The following is a 13800-nucleotide window of genomic DNA, read 5'->3' as shown; positions in this document are numbered from 1 at the left end:
AAAAAGTAGAGGACCCAGCACCGATCCTTGTGGCACTCCACTGGTCACAGGCCTCCAGTCTGAAAAACAACCCTCCACCACCACCCTCTGTCTTCTCCCTTTGAGCTAGTTCTGTATCCAAAAGGCTCGTTCTCCCTGTATTCTGTGAGATCTAATCTTGCTAATCAGTCTCTTGCACATGAGATTGTTGTTTGCAATTATTGGGAAGTTTTAGTCTTTTTAGATTTTGGATTTTCCTGTTTGGGTAGGACTTAGTGTAAAGAAGACAAGCTAATTGCATCATATGAAAGATCAAGTTTTCTGTAGTTATCTGACAAAGCAGTGGTTTTAATGTCGATCATACTGATTTCTAAATTTTTAATATGCTTTACAATTTGATGAATAGAGTACAAAAGCCAATGCGTTTTGGTAAACCCACATAAAGTAATGTTTTGAAAGGCTTACCAAAACATAGGTCTACTCTGTCTCTACAGAAAGATGACAGGTGGATTAACCTGAGGGCCACTCTGCCTCAGGCAGGGGGCGAGATTGAGAAGGAGAATCCTTCATTCTAACCTCAGCTGGTGAGGGAATCGAACCCAAGCTGTTGGCATCACTCTATATCGCAGGCCGGCCAGCCAGCCAGCCCCTGACCTGGGGCCCTGGCTTCTCAGCCCCTCCCTTCACTTCAGGCATAGTCACCCTCAGGTTAGGCCACCACTACTTGTCTCTCTATAACAACAGCGTGGTCCTCTGGGGCTTTGGTGACCTATCTAAAGCAGTTTGACAACACTGCTGAAATGGTTTCCAAGTTTGGGCAGCTGAAGAATGCGAGGTGGAAAGTGAAAAATGGAAATAAAAAGTTAGAAACAGGAAAATCATGTAAGTCCCATGATTTGCCTACCTGTCTGTGATTTGGCTATTACGTCTTTTATGCATCTTTATTAATTCCTGTCTTTCAATGCTTAGAAAGTACTTTGATTTATCATTCATAATCTAAAATAAATGACTTGTACTTGCCTACGTTTAAATCCATTTGCCATACTTTTTCTTCTCATTCAGTTAATGCGTTTAGAACTCTGTTATTTTATGCTTTTGTTTGCATTGTTGGCAATGTCACCTCTTTGCCAGCCTACCTGTCTTCTAAATAATGAATAAGAACAGTGAATAATCAAGTTCCCAACAATTAGCTTGACTGGATACCTTCAATTTAAATAAATGTCCATTAGTCCAAATCTTCAAGTTCTGTTGCTTATTACCAAGTTTTTAATGAGATTAATAAATTTCTCTCAATTTCAACTTTAGATAGTCACTAGGAGAAAGTGAGGACTGCAGACGCTGGAGATCAGAGTTGAGAGTGTGGTGCTGGAGAAGCGCAGCAGGTCAGGCAGCATCCGAGGAGCAGGAGAATCGATGTTTCGGGCATAAGCCCTTACTGATGAATGGCTTATGCCCGCAATGTCAATACTCCCGCTTCTCAGATTCTGCCTGACCTGCTGTGCTTTTCCAGCACCACACTCTCAACAATTTTAGGTAGCACTCTGTAATGAAGAACTCCATCATGAAATGATGGAAATGGATCATCAAAGTGGATTATGAACGCAAAACCTGTTGGGCAGAATGATCTCTTCCTGTGTTAGAATACACCATGACTTCTGGAAATTCAAGAAATAACGCTTGTAGACATTATCCTGTTCACTACCTTAGTCACATTTTCAAAAAATATAGTCATCTTCATCTGCGCATTGCAAATCCCTGAGCAGCTGAAAGCTCTCATGATGTTCTTTCAATCTATCCTCAACATAGATTCTAGTAATTTCATAACAATGGATATTAGGCTAACTGATTAGTCATGTCGTAATTTCTCTCTCTTATACTTCTTCGGTAATGTGTGCAATTTTCCAATTTAAGAAGATGAATCCTGAATCAAAAGAGCTTTTAGAACACAATGAGGGCATCTGCAATATTCTCACATCCTCTTAAAGCCCTGAAATATAAACCATCTGGCCCTGAGGACTTGTCGCTCTTTACCGCCATTATTTTCTTGTTACAGTTAGTTTTTTGTTAACCTTAAGTCTCTATTTCTGATTCAATGTTCATTTACTTGGGATACCATCTTCTTCTGTATAAACTAACACACGTAATTATTTAGAACACCTGTCATCATTTTGTTTTTGTTTACAAAATTGTAATTGCTCTTGACCGTCCTCTTTGCCCCACTCTTAAAAAGGAAAATAAGGTTATGCCCAAAATTAAACCCTCCCCACTTAACCGTCCGTGTCTATTCGGCGAGAGAGCTAAGAAAACAGGGCAAAAGTGAGGACTGCAGATGCTGGAGAGTAGAGTTGAGAGTGGGGTGCTGGAAAGGCATAGCAGGTTAGGCAGCATTCAAGGAGCAGGAGAGTCGACTTTCCAGGCAAAAGCCCTTCGTCAGGAACAGCCAGTTCCTGATCAAGTATCCAGTGACCTTTACTAACAATAGGGGAATCAGGCATTGGGTTTCGCTGTGAAGTTCCCAATGGAGAATAGTCGGCTAGATTATAGCACTGTCATTCTGACAGGCAGTACATGGTGCATTAATTCATGTCTGAATATGTCTGCAACAGTTATTCCGTGACCCGCAGTGTAAAACTCAAGTTCCCATTTATTGTGTTGTGCTCATTATACTATTGTCCGAAGTGAACTACTTCCAAAGAATTTTACAGTGCCACCCACATGTACTATCATTAATTGTCCTTTTCTGGCTTATTGTTCATGTGACAGATAAGGACATGATTCTGCTAGTTAACAATAATCACCCTCATAATTATAACAATGACATTTACAATGCAGTCTATCGCAATCCCATTACCTCACTCAACTCTGTGCTAGGCATACTAATTAAAATGATTCACGCTTGGTTATAACAAGAGACTAATCCTTTTTAAATACTTGGGGACATTTTTACATACCCAATGTATAATTAGTGTGAACATAGTTGGTTATTGGCAGAATGCCCAAGTTGGTTTTGAGTGCTGAACACGTGAAGAGCAAATTTAAGTCCCAACGGGTTTAAAATAAAATATTGGGAGAAAGTTTCAAATTTCATTCTCCTATTAATCACCGAGCTATAATGTTAAATATAATGATTGGAGAAACAACCCATGTGTGTGCTCTCTTCTCAAATTAATTGTATCTTAGAAGACAGAAGCAGACTGTGTTTTGGCCCATTGATCTTTCTACTCTTCCTTGACTGAGTGAAGTGGTACATTTCTAGTCCCTGAGCCCTGCTTGATAACACAATAGACATTTTTGTCATTCATTTTGTTTATCAATTACTGACCCATTCATGTAGGCCAGTGCTTCTCATTCAGGTTTTACCTCACATCTTACAAAGATGTTGATTGCAACATGGACGTGGTTTCAGGAGTTATCTTGTTTCTTTATATTGAGGGTGAGTTGAATGGGATATTCTTTGTCACAAATGCAGCCTCAAGGAGAGCTTGAAGATTCTTCTTAAAGGGATTAGATGGTGGGGATAACAAGATACTAATGGATCGACAGAGTGAATTAAAGGATGCGCTAAGACTAAACAGATCAGGAAAGCAAAATGTTGGGCAGAATGATCTCTTCCTGCGTTGGAACATACCATGACTCTACTATTTTACCTAGTGGTAGTTTTTATTATCTCGACTTTGACTCTACAGGTCTGCAGGGTCATTTATTGAAACAGATTCACAGCCAAATCTAATCCAATCATCACCCAATATCCATGGAGCTGCTTTTCTCAGCCGGACAGCTATCAGACGAAGGAGAATCCTGGAGTTCCTTCTCTTTTTCAGCTCAGGTGCACGAAGACCAATGGTGGAGTGACAAATTGAACACTGTATTAGGCATTCTCCAGCTCCCATTGGTCTTCGAAAACCTAAAAATCAGGACTTAGCTGTACATGCACAATTCCGATGGTAACTGTGAGGACGCCTTCTGGTGAAGTACATTTTTGCACAAAGATCACTGACAACTTGCAGAACAGATAGGTCATGGTGTCAAACAATGCCGATTTCACTTCTTCACTGCCACAGTTTCAATACCATATTACAGATAATTTCTACTCTTAAGTAAATAGATATTCATCAGTATGAAAGACCACGTCATCTAATATATCAATGTTACTCCAAGGGATCATAAATTACTTACAGGTTATTTGCTGGATTATAAGTGTTTTGACAATTCTACATATTTTGTAGGTTTTATTTATTTGTCTAAAGTTTTAAATGTGCAGGGAGTGAAGTCATCAGGCTGGTGCTGAACCACTTTTAGGTGATTTAAACTGAGTGTAACATATCCAAGTTTGCTGATGACACTAAATTGAGTGGGAAGGCAAGCTGCAGAGGATGTGGAGGATCTGCAGGGTGATTTAGATAGGCTAAGTGAGTGGGTAACTGTCTGGCAGATGGAGTACAATGTTGGTAAATGTGGGGTTATCCATTTTGGTAGTAAAAATACTGGCTCACAATATTATTTAAATGGTGAAAGATTACAGAATGCTTTTGTGCAGAGGGACTTAGGAGTGTTCAGACATGAATCGCTAAAAGTTGATTTGCAGGTGCGACAAATAACCAGGAAGGCAAACAGAATATAGACTTTCATTGCTGGAGAGATTGAATTTAAGAGCAAAGAGGTTCTGCTGCAATTATACAAGGTGTTGGTGAGGCTGCACCTGGAGTATTGTGCGCAGTTCTGGTCTCCTTACTTGAGGAAGGATATACTGGCTTTGGAGGTGGTGCAGAGGAGGTTCACCAGGTTGATTCCGGGATGAGGGAAGAGGAGAGGTTGAGCTGCCGGGGACTGTACTCACTAGAATTGAGAAGAATGAGAGGGAATTTTAAAGAAACATATAAAATTATGAAAGGGATAGATGAGATTGGGGCAGTCAAGTTGTTTCCACTGGTGGGTGAGATTAGGACTAGGGGATGTGGCCTCAAGATTAGGGGGAGTAGATTTAGGACAGAGAGGAGGAGGAACTACTTTTTCCCAGTGAGTAGTGAATGAATGGAATTCTCTGTCCAAGGAAGCAGTAGAGGCAGCTTCATTAAATATATTCAAGACACATTTGGATTGGTTTTTGCATGGTAGTATCATGTACCCATTAAGGGTAATGGGGATAATGCAGGTAGGAGGAGCTGATACAATGGATGGATCAGCCATGATCTTAACGAATGGCAGAGCAGACTCGACGGGCCAAATGGCCTACTCCTGCTTCTATTACTATGAAGCTATGAAAGCCTTTCCTGCTGCTATTCTGAAACTCATTGCTTCCATACATCAATGGTCTGGTAGGGCTGTGTCTTGGAATTGGCATGGATGCGGACTGAAGAGGGATTACCAAGAACAGGACAAGCTTCTAGAAGTGGGAAGAGGAATGGAGCCGGTTACTCAACAGGAGGGCATATATATCCATGGTCCAGACCTAGATTGAAAATTCTGGCCTCGTTGTCTCTTTATCTTCACTGTCTCTTTTTGTCTTTGTACCCTGTCTAGCTTCTAATTCCTGGGTGTCTGAAATTTGAGAAGGATATGGTTTCTGTGACTGGAAGGAGAGAGGAGAAGCTAGCAAGTGTTTGCTCAGTCTAGCAGCAGCTTCTCAGTCAGGAAAGATTGAGTGATGTGGGGAAGTAGGAGTACTGAAGTATATTTGTAGCATCAATTGTTTTGGTCCAGTAAGTGGTCACGGCCTCGGTATTGCCCTCCTTTGACCACATTGTCTCCTCGATGAATGTTAACATAAGTGTCATCCACTTCTTTCTGCTGAATGATGCTATCTGTCAGTTTTACCCACAAGGCCAAGGGAAGTGTGCCAGTGAGTATCGTATAATATGTTTAGTGTTGGGTTGTCAGCGTGAGTTCTGAGAATTGTATCCATGCAGTTTGCAATCGTGCTAGGGCTGAGGACTAAATTTTACAAATTGCTGGCAAGTACATGATAGGTATAGTGAATTCAGCTTACTTATTGGCTATTGTCAAAGTTGGTAACATGTGCCTTAGAAAGATAAACTCACTCACCTTGACATCTTGCGTGAGATCATGATACATCTTCCTGCACTGCATGTTTGTAGTTGGAGTTACATTATCTCTCATCTTTTCCATACGCCTCCACCAAGAACATGATGTGCTGTCTGACTATCTTGCTCAAAGGTCTCTTGCACAGTCAGCCATTTGCTCAAAGCATTATAGCAGTGATTCTGTTCTAAGAACACTCCCACCATTGTGTAGCCACATGTATTTTTCTTTAAGTAGTGCCAGTCGCTGACATTCCCTGCTGCTCTGTACTTAACATTTTGCTCAAACAACCATGAGGTAATCACACACCAGAGTCCTTGTGCCCCTTTGCAGTTCTTATCTCAGTTCTTTCCTGCTGCTGACTGAAATCAGAACACACAGGAGCTCAGCTGTGATCATACTGCTGTGTATGGATCCATTTTAAAATACACAGCATGTTAGTCCTGTATAAAAAAAAGGGTAAAACATTTACAAAATCATTTACTAGAAATTCTGTTTGAAGTCAATCCATATTGATTGTGAATACCTGTTTACACTAATGTCTCAATTGAACTGTAAATTTTTCCAGGGGTTAGATAGCTGAGATTAAAGGGCTTCAGGTTCGAGGAGCAAAAGAGATGTAGAGAGTTACTTTGTTTTCATCTTGGACTTCTTTGGATTAAAGACAGCAGTTTAAAATGAGCCACTGATCTTATTTCACTTCGTAAATTTGGTGACTGTAATATCTCCAGCCTGACTGGAATGGTTTGTCATTTATTGTTGAACACCAAAATAGAGCCACTACACGTGGCCTATGTTGGCTAGTCCCAGCATGTGGGGGCACACAGTTCTGCAGACCCATCCCTGATTTCATTTCTTCGTTTCCTCCTCTTTCATTATCCAGAAGAGCTCTTACACATAACTGAACATTTTCCCCCCCACCACTAAATCACTGTGACATTTTCTTTCACTATCAACCACCATCAGTAATTGGATATTTAATGCAAAGCCCATTGTGGGCAATACAAGTCACTGAGTCTGCTTTGTGGATGTTTCCTAATCAACCTTTTCAGAGATGTTATTACACACCTCTGGAGCAGCTGGCACTTGGAGATCCAGGTGTAGATTAATATGCTTCCCCATGGCTTTAGTGTATCCTGGTGTCTTTTTCTGGAAAAGTTTAAAGGAGGAGAGTACGGCAGACAGCTACAGAGATTTAAGGACCAAATTCCAAAATATTGGTGTCGTAGATAAAGCCAATCTGCTAATGGTTGGGCAAACTGGATGCATTACAGCCTGGTACGGCAAACGCTCTGCCCAGGACTTAAGAAACTACAGAGAGTTGGGAACACAGCTCAGACCATCACAGAATCCAACCTTCCATCCATTGACTCCATCTACACTTCTCACAACTGCTGAAAGGCTGCCAACATCATCACATCATTCTAGTTATACTTTATTCCAACCTCTTCTGTCGGGCAGAAGATACAAAACCTTAAACACACAAACCAACACGTTCAAGAACAGCTTCTTTAACCGCTGTTATTAGACTTCTGAAGGGTCCTCTCATATTTTAAATCAATGTACGTCTTGCTTTTGTGCATCTCCTAGACAGTCATAACCTTGTATGCCTTGCTCTGTCGAAACATCCTGTGTCCTGTCTGTCCTTGTTTGCTATAACCTGTCTATACTGCACACAAAACAGAACTTTTCACTGTACTTAGGCACATGTGATATCAATCAATCCAATCAAGTTAAAACCAAAAACAACCAGAATTGCAGGAACACAGAATCAAAGGATGCAGAAGGAATTGGTCTGGAGGAAGATTCTCCCATTGCGAGGTTTACAAAGTGGATGACTACTGTTGGTTAACTGAGAGCCAGTGACAGTCAGGTGAAACACAGGTTATGAATGAGTAAAATTGGAAATGGGTTTGAGAGTGACAGCATCGTCTTTGACCAGTTCCTGGAATGCAGATAATAGTCAGCTGGTCAGAGACAACTGAAGTAATTGAATCTGATTGGAACAAAAGTAAGCTGACAGGTTCAGAGAGGAACGGGAACTGCAAATGGAGGTGGAAGTTGGTTGTCATTTGGATGGAGTGGATGACGGGGATTGAAAGCTCAGCTGAAGTTCAAATACGATGGGCCAGCTGCGAATAGTGTGGTTCACTCTGAGACCTTTGTTAACGTACTATCTATATGGCTGAAGTATTAACCCGTACTAATTTAATCCCTTCAGCTAGACCTGCAGATTTGGTGATTGCGGTAAGAAATACTGTTTTTAATAATTCCAATTGTGAATATGATGATTCCTTTAAGTTAAACTGATTGATGAGGTAAAAGAACTAGACGTGATTTATAATTAGGTGTTTTGATCCCGGCTGATATTAATACCGGTCAGGTCAAGTTCCGGAGTGAAATCTGGCTTATTAGATTCTAATTCTGTTAATTTTTACCATGGAGGTCAGTTACTGAATGTATTCACAGGATTCTGACAAAATACCGTTAACACCAAGTATAATTACTGAATCGGAAAAGAACATGAACACTAGGCATGAAAGAAAATTGGGCAAGATTTTTTTTCAGAAACCAGAAAACAATTCCAACTTGTGTTATTATTTTGGCATAACAAGTCCTTGCAAACATATACAACCTCAGTGAAGATTCATCATTACTGCCACACTAGGCCCCTTTGCCTAGATTCAGTTGAGAACTGGTTTCCTTTGAGTGAATTTCTGTTAAGTCACTAGATGCTTTCATCTTTCACCTGGTGTCTGTCAGCAAGAACCCTAAACCAATCTGCAAACTAAACTCATTGCTTTTACATGCTGTGCAAATCTCACATAAGTTTCCTTATTATCTCTCCTGCACTCTGTGACACACGCACACTGTCTCACGTGCACTCTCTCTCTTTCTCTCTATTCCTATTATCTTTCTCTCTCGCACTGTATGTTCAGACCTCCCCAGTTAGGCAAAAACACATTTCTTATTTTTGATAACTTGCAACTTTATGCATGTTTGAGTTATAAAACATAATTAGACTGCATGTAAACAAGTAAGATACTTAAACTTTTCAACAACACTCGCAAAACCACTTTACAAAATGAGGCTAAAACCACATCTTCTACAACTTAAAACACACAATATAAATTATCCTTAAAGTTATACAATATTGCTGATGTTGGGTAGTGGGTAGGCCATTGATTTTAATTGGCTGTCATTAATACTTTGACCCAGTCTTGATAAGGAGGATGATGGACAATTGAGTAACGTGGTGAAGGTGAAAACCCTAGAATAAATTAAACCCAATTCCATGTTATTGTGATTCTAGTAGAAAATATTACTGTTTAAAGACAAATGTGAACATTCAGAGATTTGCTAAAACAACAATGCCACACGATTTCATGTTCTTGAACAAATACACACTTTACGGTATTTAAGGAGAAATTAAACAAAATAAGCATCAATAGTTTTATACTCTAGTTGATAAAGGCATGTGCTATAAACTCAGTTCTACATTTTACTTCTGCCTCAAGAGTTCCTTTACATATGACTAGAATAGGGGTGATGTGGTGGCTCAGTGGTTAGCACTGCTGCCTCACAGTACCGGGGACCCAGGTTCAATCCCTGCCTTGGGTGACTGTCTGTGTGGAGTTTGCACATTCTCTGTGTGGCTTTCCTTCGGGTGCTTGGGGTTTCCTCCCACAATCCAAAGATGTGCAGGCTAGGTAAATTGGCCATGCTAAATTGCTCATAGTGTTAGGTGTATTAGTCGGGGGAAATGGGTCTGGTGGGTTACCCTTCGGAGGGTCAGTGTGGACTTGTTGGGCTGAAGGGCCTGTTTCCATACTGTAGGAAATCTAATCTAAAATAGTGAAAGTTTATTTATGTTTTCCACAATAAATGACATGTAGGATTCCTAATGAAACGCCGATTTTCCTGCTCCTTGGATGCTTTTTGACCTGCTGTGCTTTTCCAGCACCACACTCTCGATTTTAATCTTCAGCATTTGCAGAACATTTATAAACACAGATGTCGCAGAGACATTAATTGTACATACCCAGATACATAATGGTTCAGCAGTTTCAGGGAAGTTGTAGATGTAGGAATCCTCCAAGGAACAGGAGAATCGACGTTTCGGGCATAAGCCCTTCTTCAGGATTCCTGAAGAAGGGCTTATGCCCGAAACGTTGATTCTCCTGTTCCTTGGATGCTGCCTGACCTGCTGCGCTTTTCCAGCAACACTTTTTCAACTCTGATCTTCAGTATCTGCAGTCCTCACTTTCTCCTCGATGTAGGAATCCTGCCAAGGCCAGCACTTGGGTCACATCTCTACTTGCCCTTTAACATATTGGATATCTTGGTCATTTCAAAGGGCAATTAGGAGTCAATCACATGGCTGTGGGTCTAGAGTCACATAGGCCAGGTATGGTAAGATTGGCTGATTTGGTTCTCTAAAGAACATTAGTGAATCAGATGGCTTTTAATAACAATGGTTATCTCTAGTTTCCAGATGGTTTAAAATATTAATTCAAATATGTTATAGCGGGATTCAAATTCAAGTCCCCAGAAAATTAGCTGAGGTGTCCCTGAAGGAAAGCAATTCTGAAGATGAGTCATACTAGACTTGAAACATGAACTCTCTTTCTCACTCCACAGGTACCACTAGACCTGCTTGGTCTCTTCATATCCTCTCTGTTTGTTCGAGATTTCTATCATCTGCAGCATTTTTCCTTTAACCCCAGAATATTTGCTGATATCTCTGCATTACTGGTCCAGCGACAATACCACTACACCATAGTCTCTCCAATATTAAATGTTATAATATAAAACATAGGAATCATGAACAAACCATTTGTAACAGCTCCAGTCAAAGTGTGGAGGGCTGGTTTTAAGATAAAATGGTCAGAGTGGCTTTAGCTACGATGAGCCATGAAAAGCTGCATTCATAAATTACAACTAGCCCTAAAATGTGACCAATTGCTAGCGATAAACTTCTTTGACTTTAGTTTCTTGCTAATCACGCATCATAAAGCAACACCTCCAGTTAATTAATATAATTATAGAGTTATTACAATAGTGTAGGTGGGAATAATGGTGAGTGTCCTAATAAAGGATTCAATTTATGATTTGAAAGAAAACTGTGTTTCATTTCAATGGACACGGATGCCTGCTTCATCAGTTTCATTAACGATCATATCATGATTGTTGGTCGTGCTTAGGTTTGACAAAGGTGACCTGGACATTTTCTGAGCTCATCAGGAATGTTAAACAGCCTCACTCAGAACTTGTCATTCTTTTAAATTAAAGATACAAAGAAACAATCATTGCAACTACTGGAGCAGAATTGACCATCTTCCTGAATTGACATTATGATGGGCTTAGGACGAGAGTGAAGGATTCCACGAAGATCAATTGACTAAACTTGGCTTCAATTCCCTTCAGTTCAGAGGACTGAAGGGTTTTAAAATGAGAAGGGCATTGATGGGGTAGGCATTGCACAGCTGTTTTCTCAGGTTGGGAACTTCAAAACAAGGAGACAAAATCTTAAGTTTACTCGTTTGATTCCATTTAGGAATCAAACATTTGCTCACTGACCCATCTTGGCTCCTGATCAAGTAACATCTTAATTATAAAATTCTCATCCTTGATTCCAATCCTTCAATGATCTTGTCCCTCTGTTATCTCCTTCAGCCCTACAACCCTCCAACATATCTGACCTCCTCTCATTCTGGTCTCGTGCATGCCACCATTGTGCACCATAAGTGACCATGCCTATTGTTGCCTGGGTGCAAGCTCCGAGGAACCCTCCCTCTCTCTGCCTCTCCATCTCACTTTTTTTCTTTTTAGTTGCTCGTCATGACTGATCTTTGTGATCGAGATTTTGGCCATCTAGTCCAAGATCTCCTCATGTGACTTCATTTAATCTTTTCTTTTCTAATGTCCAAAATTTCTGAATCAGTATGTACGGATAGAGATGGTGCAAAACTTGATCTACTCTTGGGAAATAAGGCAGGGTAAGTGACTGAAGTGTTAGTGGAGGAGCAGTTTGGGAATAGCAACCATAATTCTATTAATTTTAAAATAGTGATGGGAAAGGTTAGACCAGATTTGAAAGTTCAAGTTCGAAGTTGGAAGAAGGCCAATTTTGATGGTATTAGGCAAGAATTTTCAAAAGTTAATTGGGACAGATGTTCGCAGGCAAAGGGACGGCTGGAAAATGGGAAGCCTTCAGAAATGAGGTAATGAGAGTTCCAGACAGTATATTCCTGTTAGGGTGAAAGGGAAAGCTGGTAAGTGTGGGGTATGCTGGATGACTAAAGAAATTGAGGTTTTGGTTAAGAAAAAGAAGGAAGCATATGTCAGATATAGACAGCAGAGATTGAGTGAATCCTTAGAGTATAAAGATAGTAGGGGTATACTTAAGAGGGAAATCAGGATGGCAAAAAGGGGACATAAGATAGCTTTGGCAAATAGGGTTAAGCAGAATCCAAAGGGATTTTATAAATACATTAAGGACAAAAGGGTACTAGAGAGATAATAGGACGCCTCAAAGATCAGCAAGGCGGCCTTTGTGTGGAGCCGCAGGAGATGGTGGAGTTACGAAACGAGTGGTTTGCATCAGTGTTTACTGTGGAGAAGGACATAGAAGGTATAGAATGTAGGGAAATAGATGGTGACATCTTGAAAAATGTCCGTATTACAGAGGAGGAAGTGCTGGATGTCATAGAAGGTATAAAGGTGGATAAATCCCCAGGACCTAATCAGGTGTACCCTAGAACTCTGTGGGAAGCTAGAGAAGTGATTGCTGGGCCTCTTGCTGAGATATTTGTATCATCAATAGTCACAGGTGAGGTGCCGGAAGACTGGAGGTTGGCAAACATGGTGCCACTGTTTAAGAAGGGTGGTAAGGAAAAGTAAGGGAGCTATAATCCGATGAGCCTGACATCAATGGTGGGCAAGTTGTGGGAGGGAATCCTGGGGGAGAGGATTTACAAGTATTTGGAAAGGTGAGGACTAATTAGGGATAGTCAACATGGCTTTTTGCGTGTGAAACCAGTCTCACTAACTTGATTGAGGTTTTTGAAGAATTAATGAAAAGAATTGATGAGGCAGAGCAGTAGATGTGATCTATATAGACTTCAGTATGGTGTTTGATAAGGTTCCACATGGTAGAATGGCCGGAACACTGCAGCTAAGGTAAGGCAGTTTTAAAAAAAAAATTACTTACCGGTAGCGGGCAGCGGTGTTTTCCCTTTCACAGAAGGAGCGGGAGCAGCGGGGGAAGTGACGAGGACCAGAGGGGCAGCCGGGAAGGAAAGCAGTGAGTATAAAAGCGCGCAGGAGACATTGGTAGGAAGAGGGCTGAGGATGTTAGACAGGCTTTCAGGGAGCTAGGTTGGAAGCTCAGAGTTAGAACAAACAGAGTTGTCGTCTCTGGTTTGTTACCGGTGCCACGTGATAGAGAGTCGAGGAATAGGGAGAGAGAACAGTTAAATGCGTGGCTACAGGGATGGTGCAGGAGGGAGGGATTCCGGTATCTGGATAACTGGGGTTCTTTCTGGGGAAGGTGGGACCTCTATAAACAGGATGGTCTACACCTGAACCTGAGAGGCACCAGTATCCTTGGGGGGAGGTTTGCTAGTGCTCGTGGGGGGGGTTTAAACTAACTCTGCAGGGGCATGGGAACCCAGACTGTAGCTTTAGGGTGCAGGACCTGGAATGTAGGGAGGTTAGGAACATGGCATCAATCTCAAAGGAGGGTGCCTGTAAACAGGAAAGTGGATTGAAGTGTGTATA

Source organism: Chiloscyllium plagiosum, chromosome 31 (assembly GCF_004010195.1).
Source record: "Chiloscyllium plagiosum isolate BGI_BamShark_2017 chromosome 31, ASM401019v2, whole genome shotgun sequence".
Taxonomy (NCBI): Eukaryota; Metazoa; Chordata; class Chondrichthyes; order Orectolobiformes; family Hemiscylliidae; genus Chiloscyllium; species Chiloscyllium plagiosum.
Note: the sequence above shows the minus strand (reverse complement) of the source record.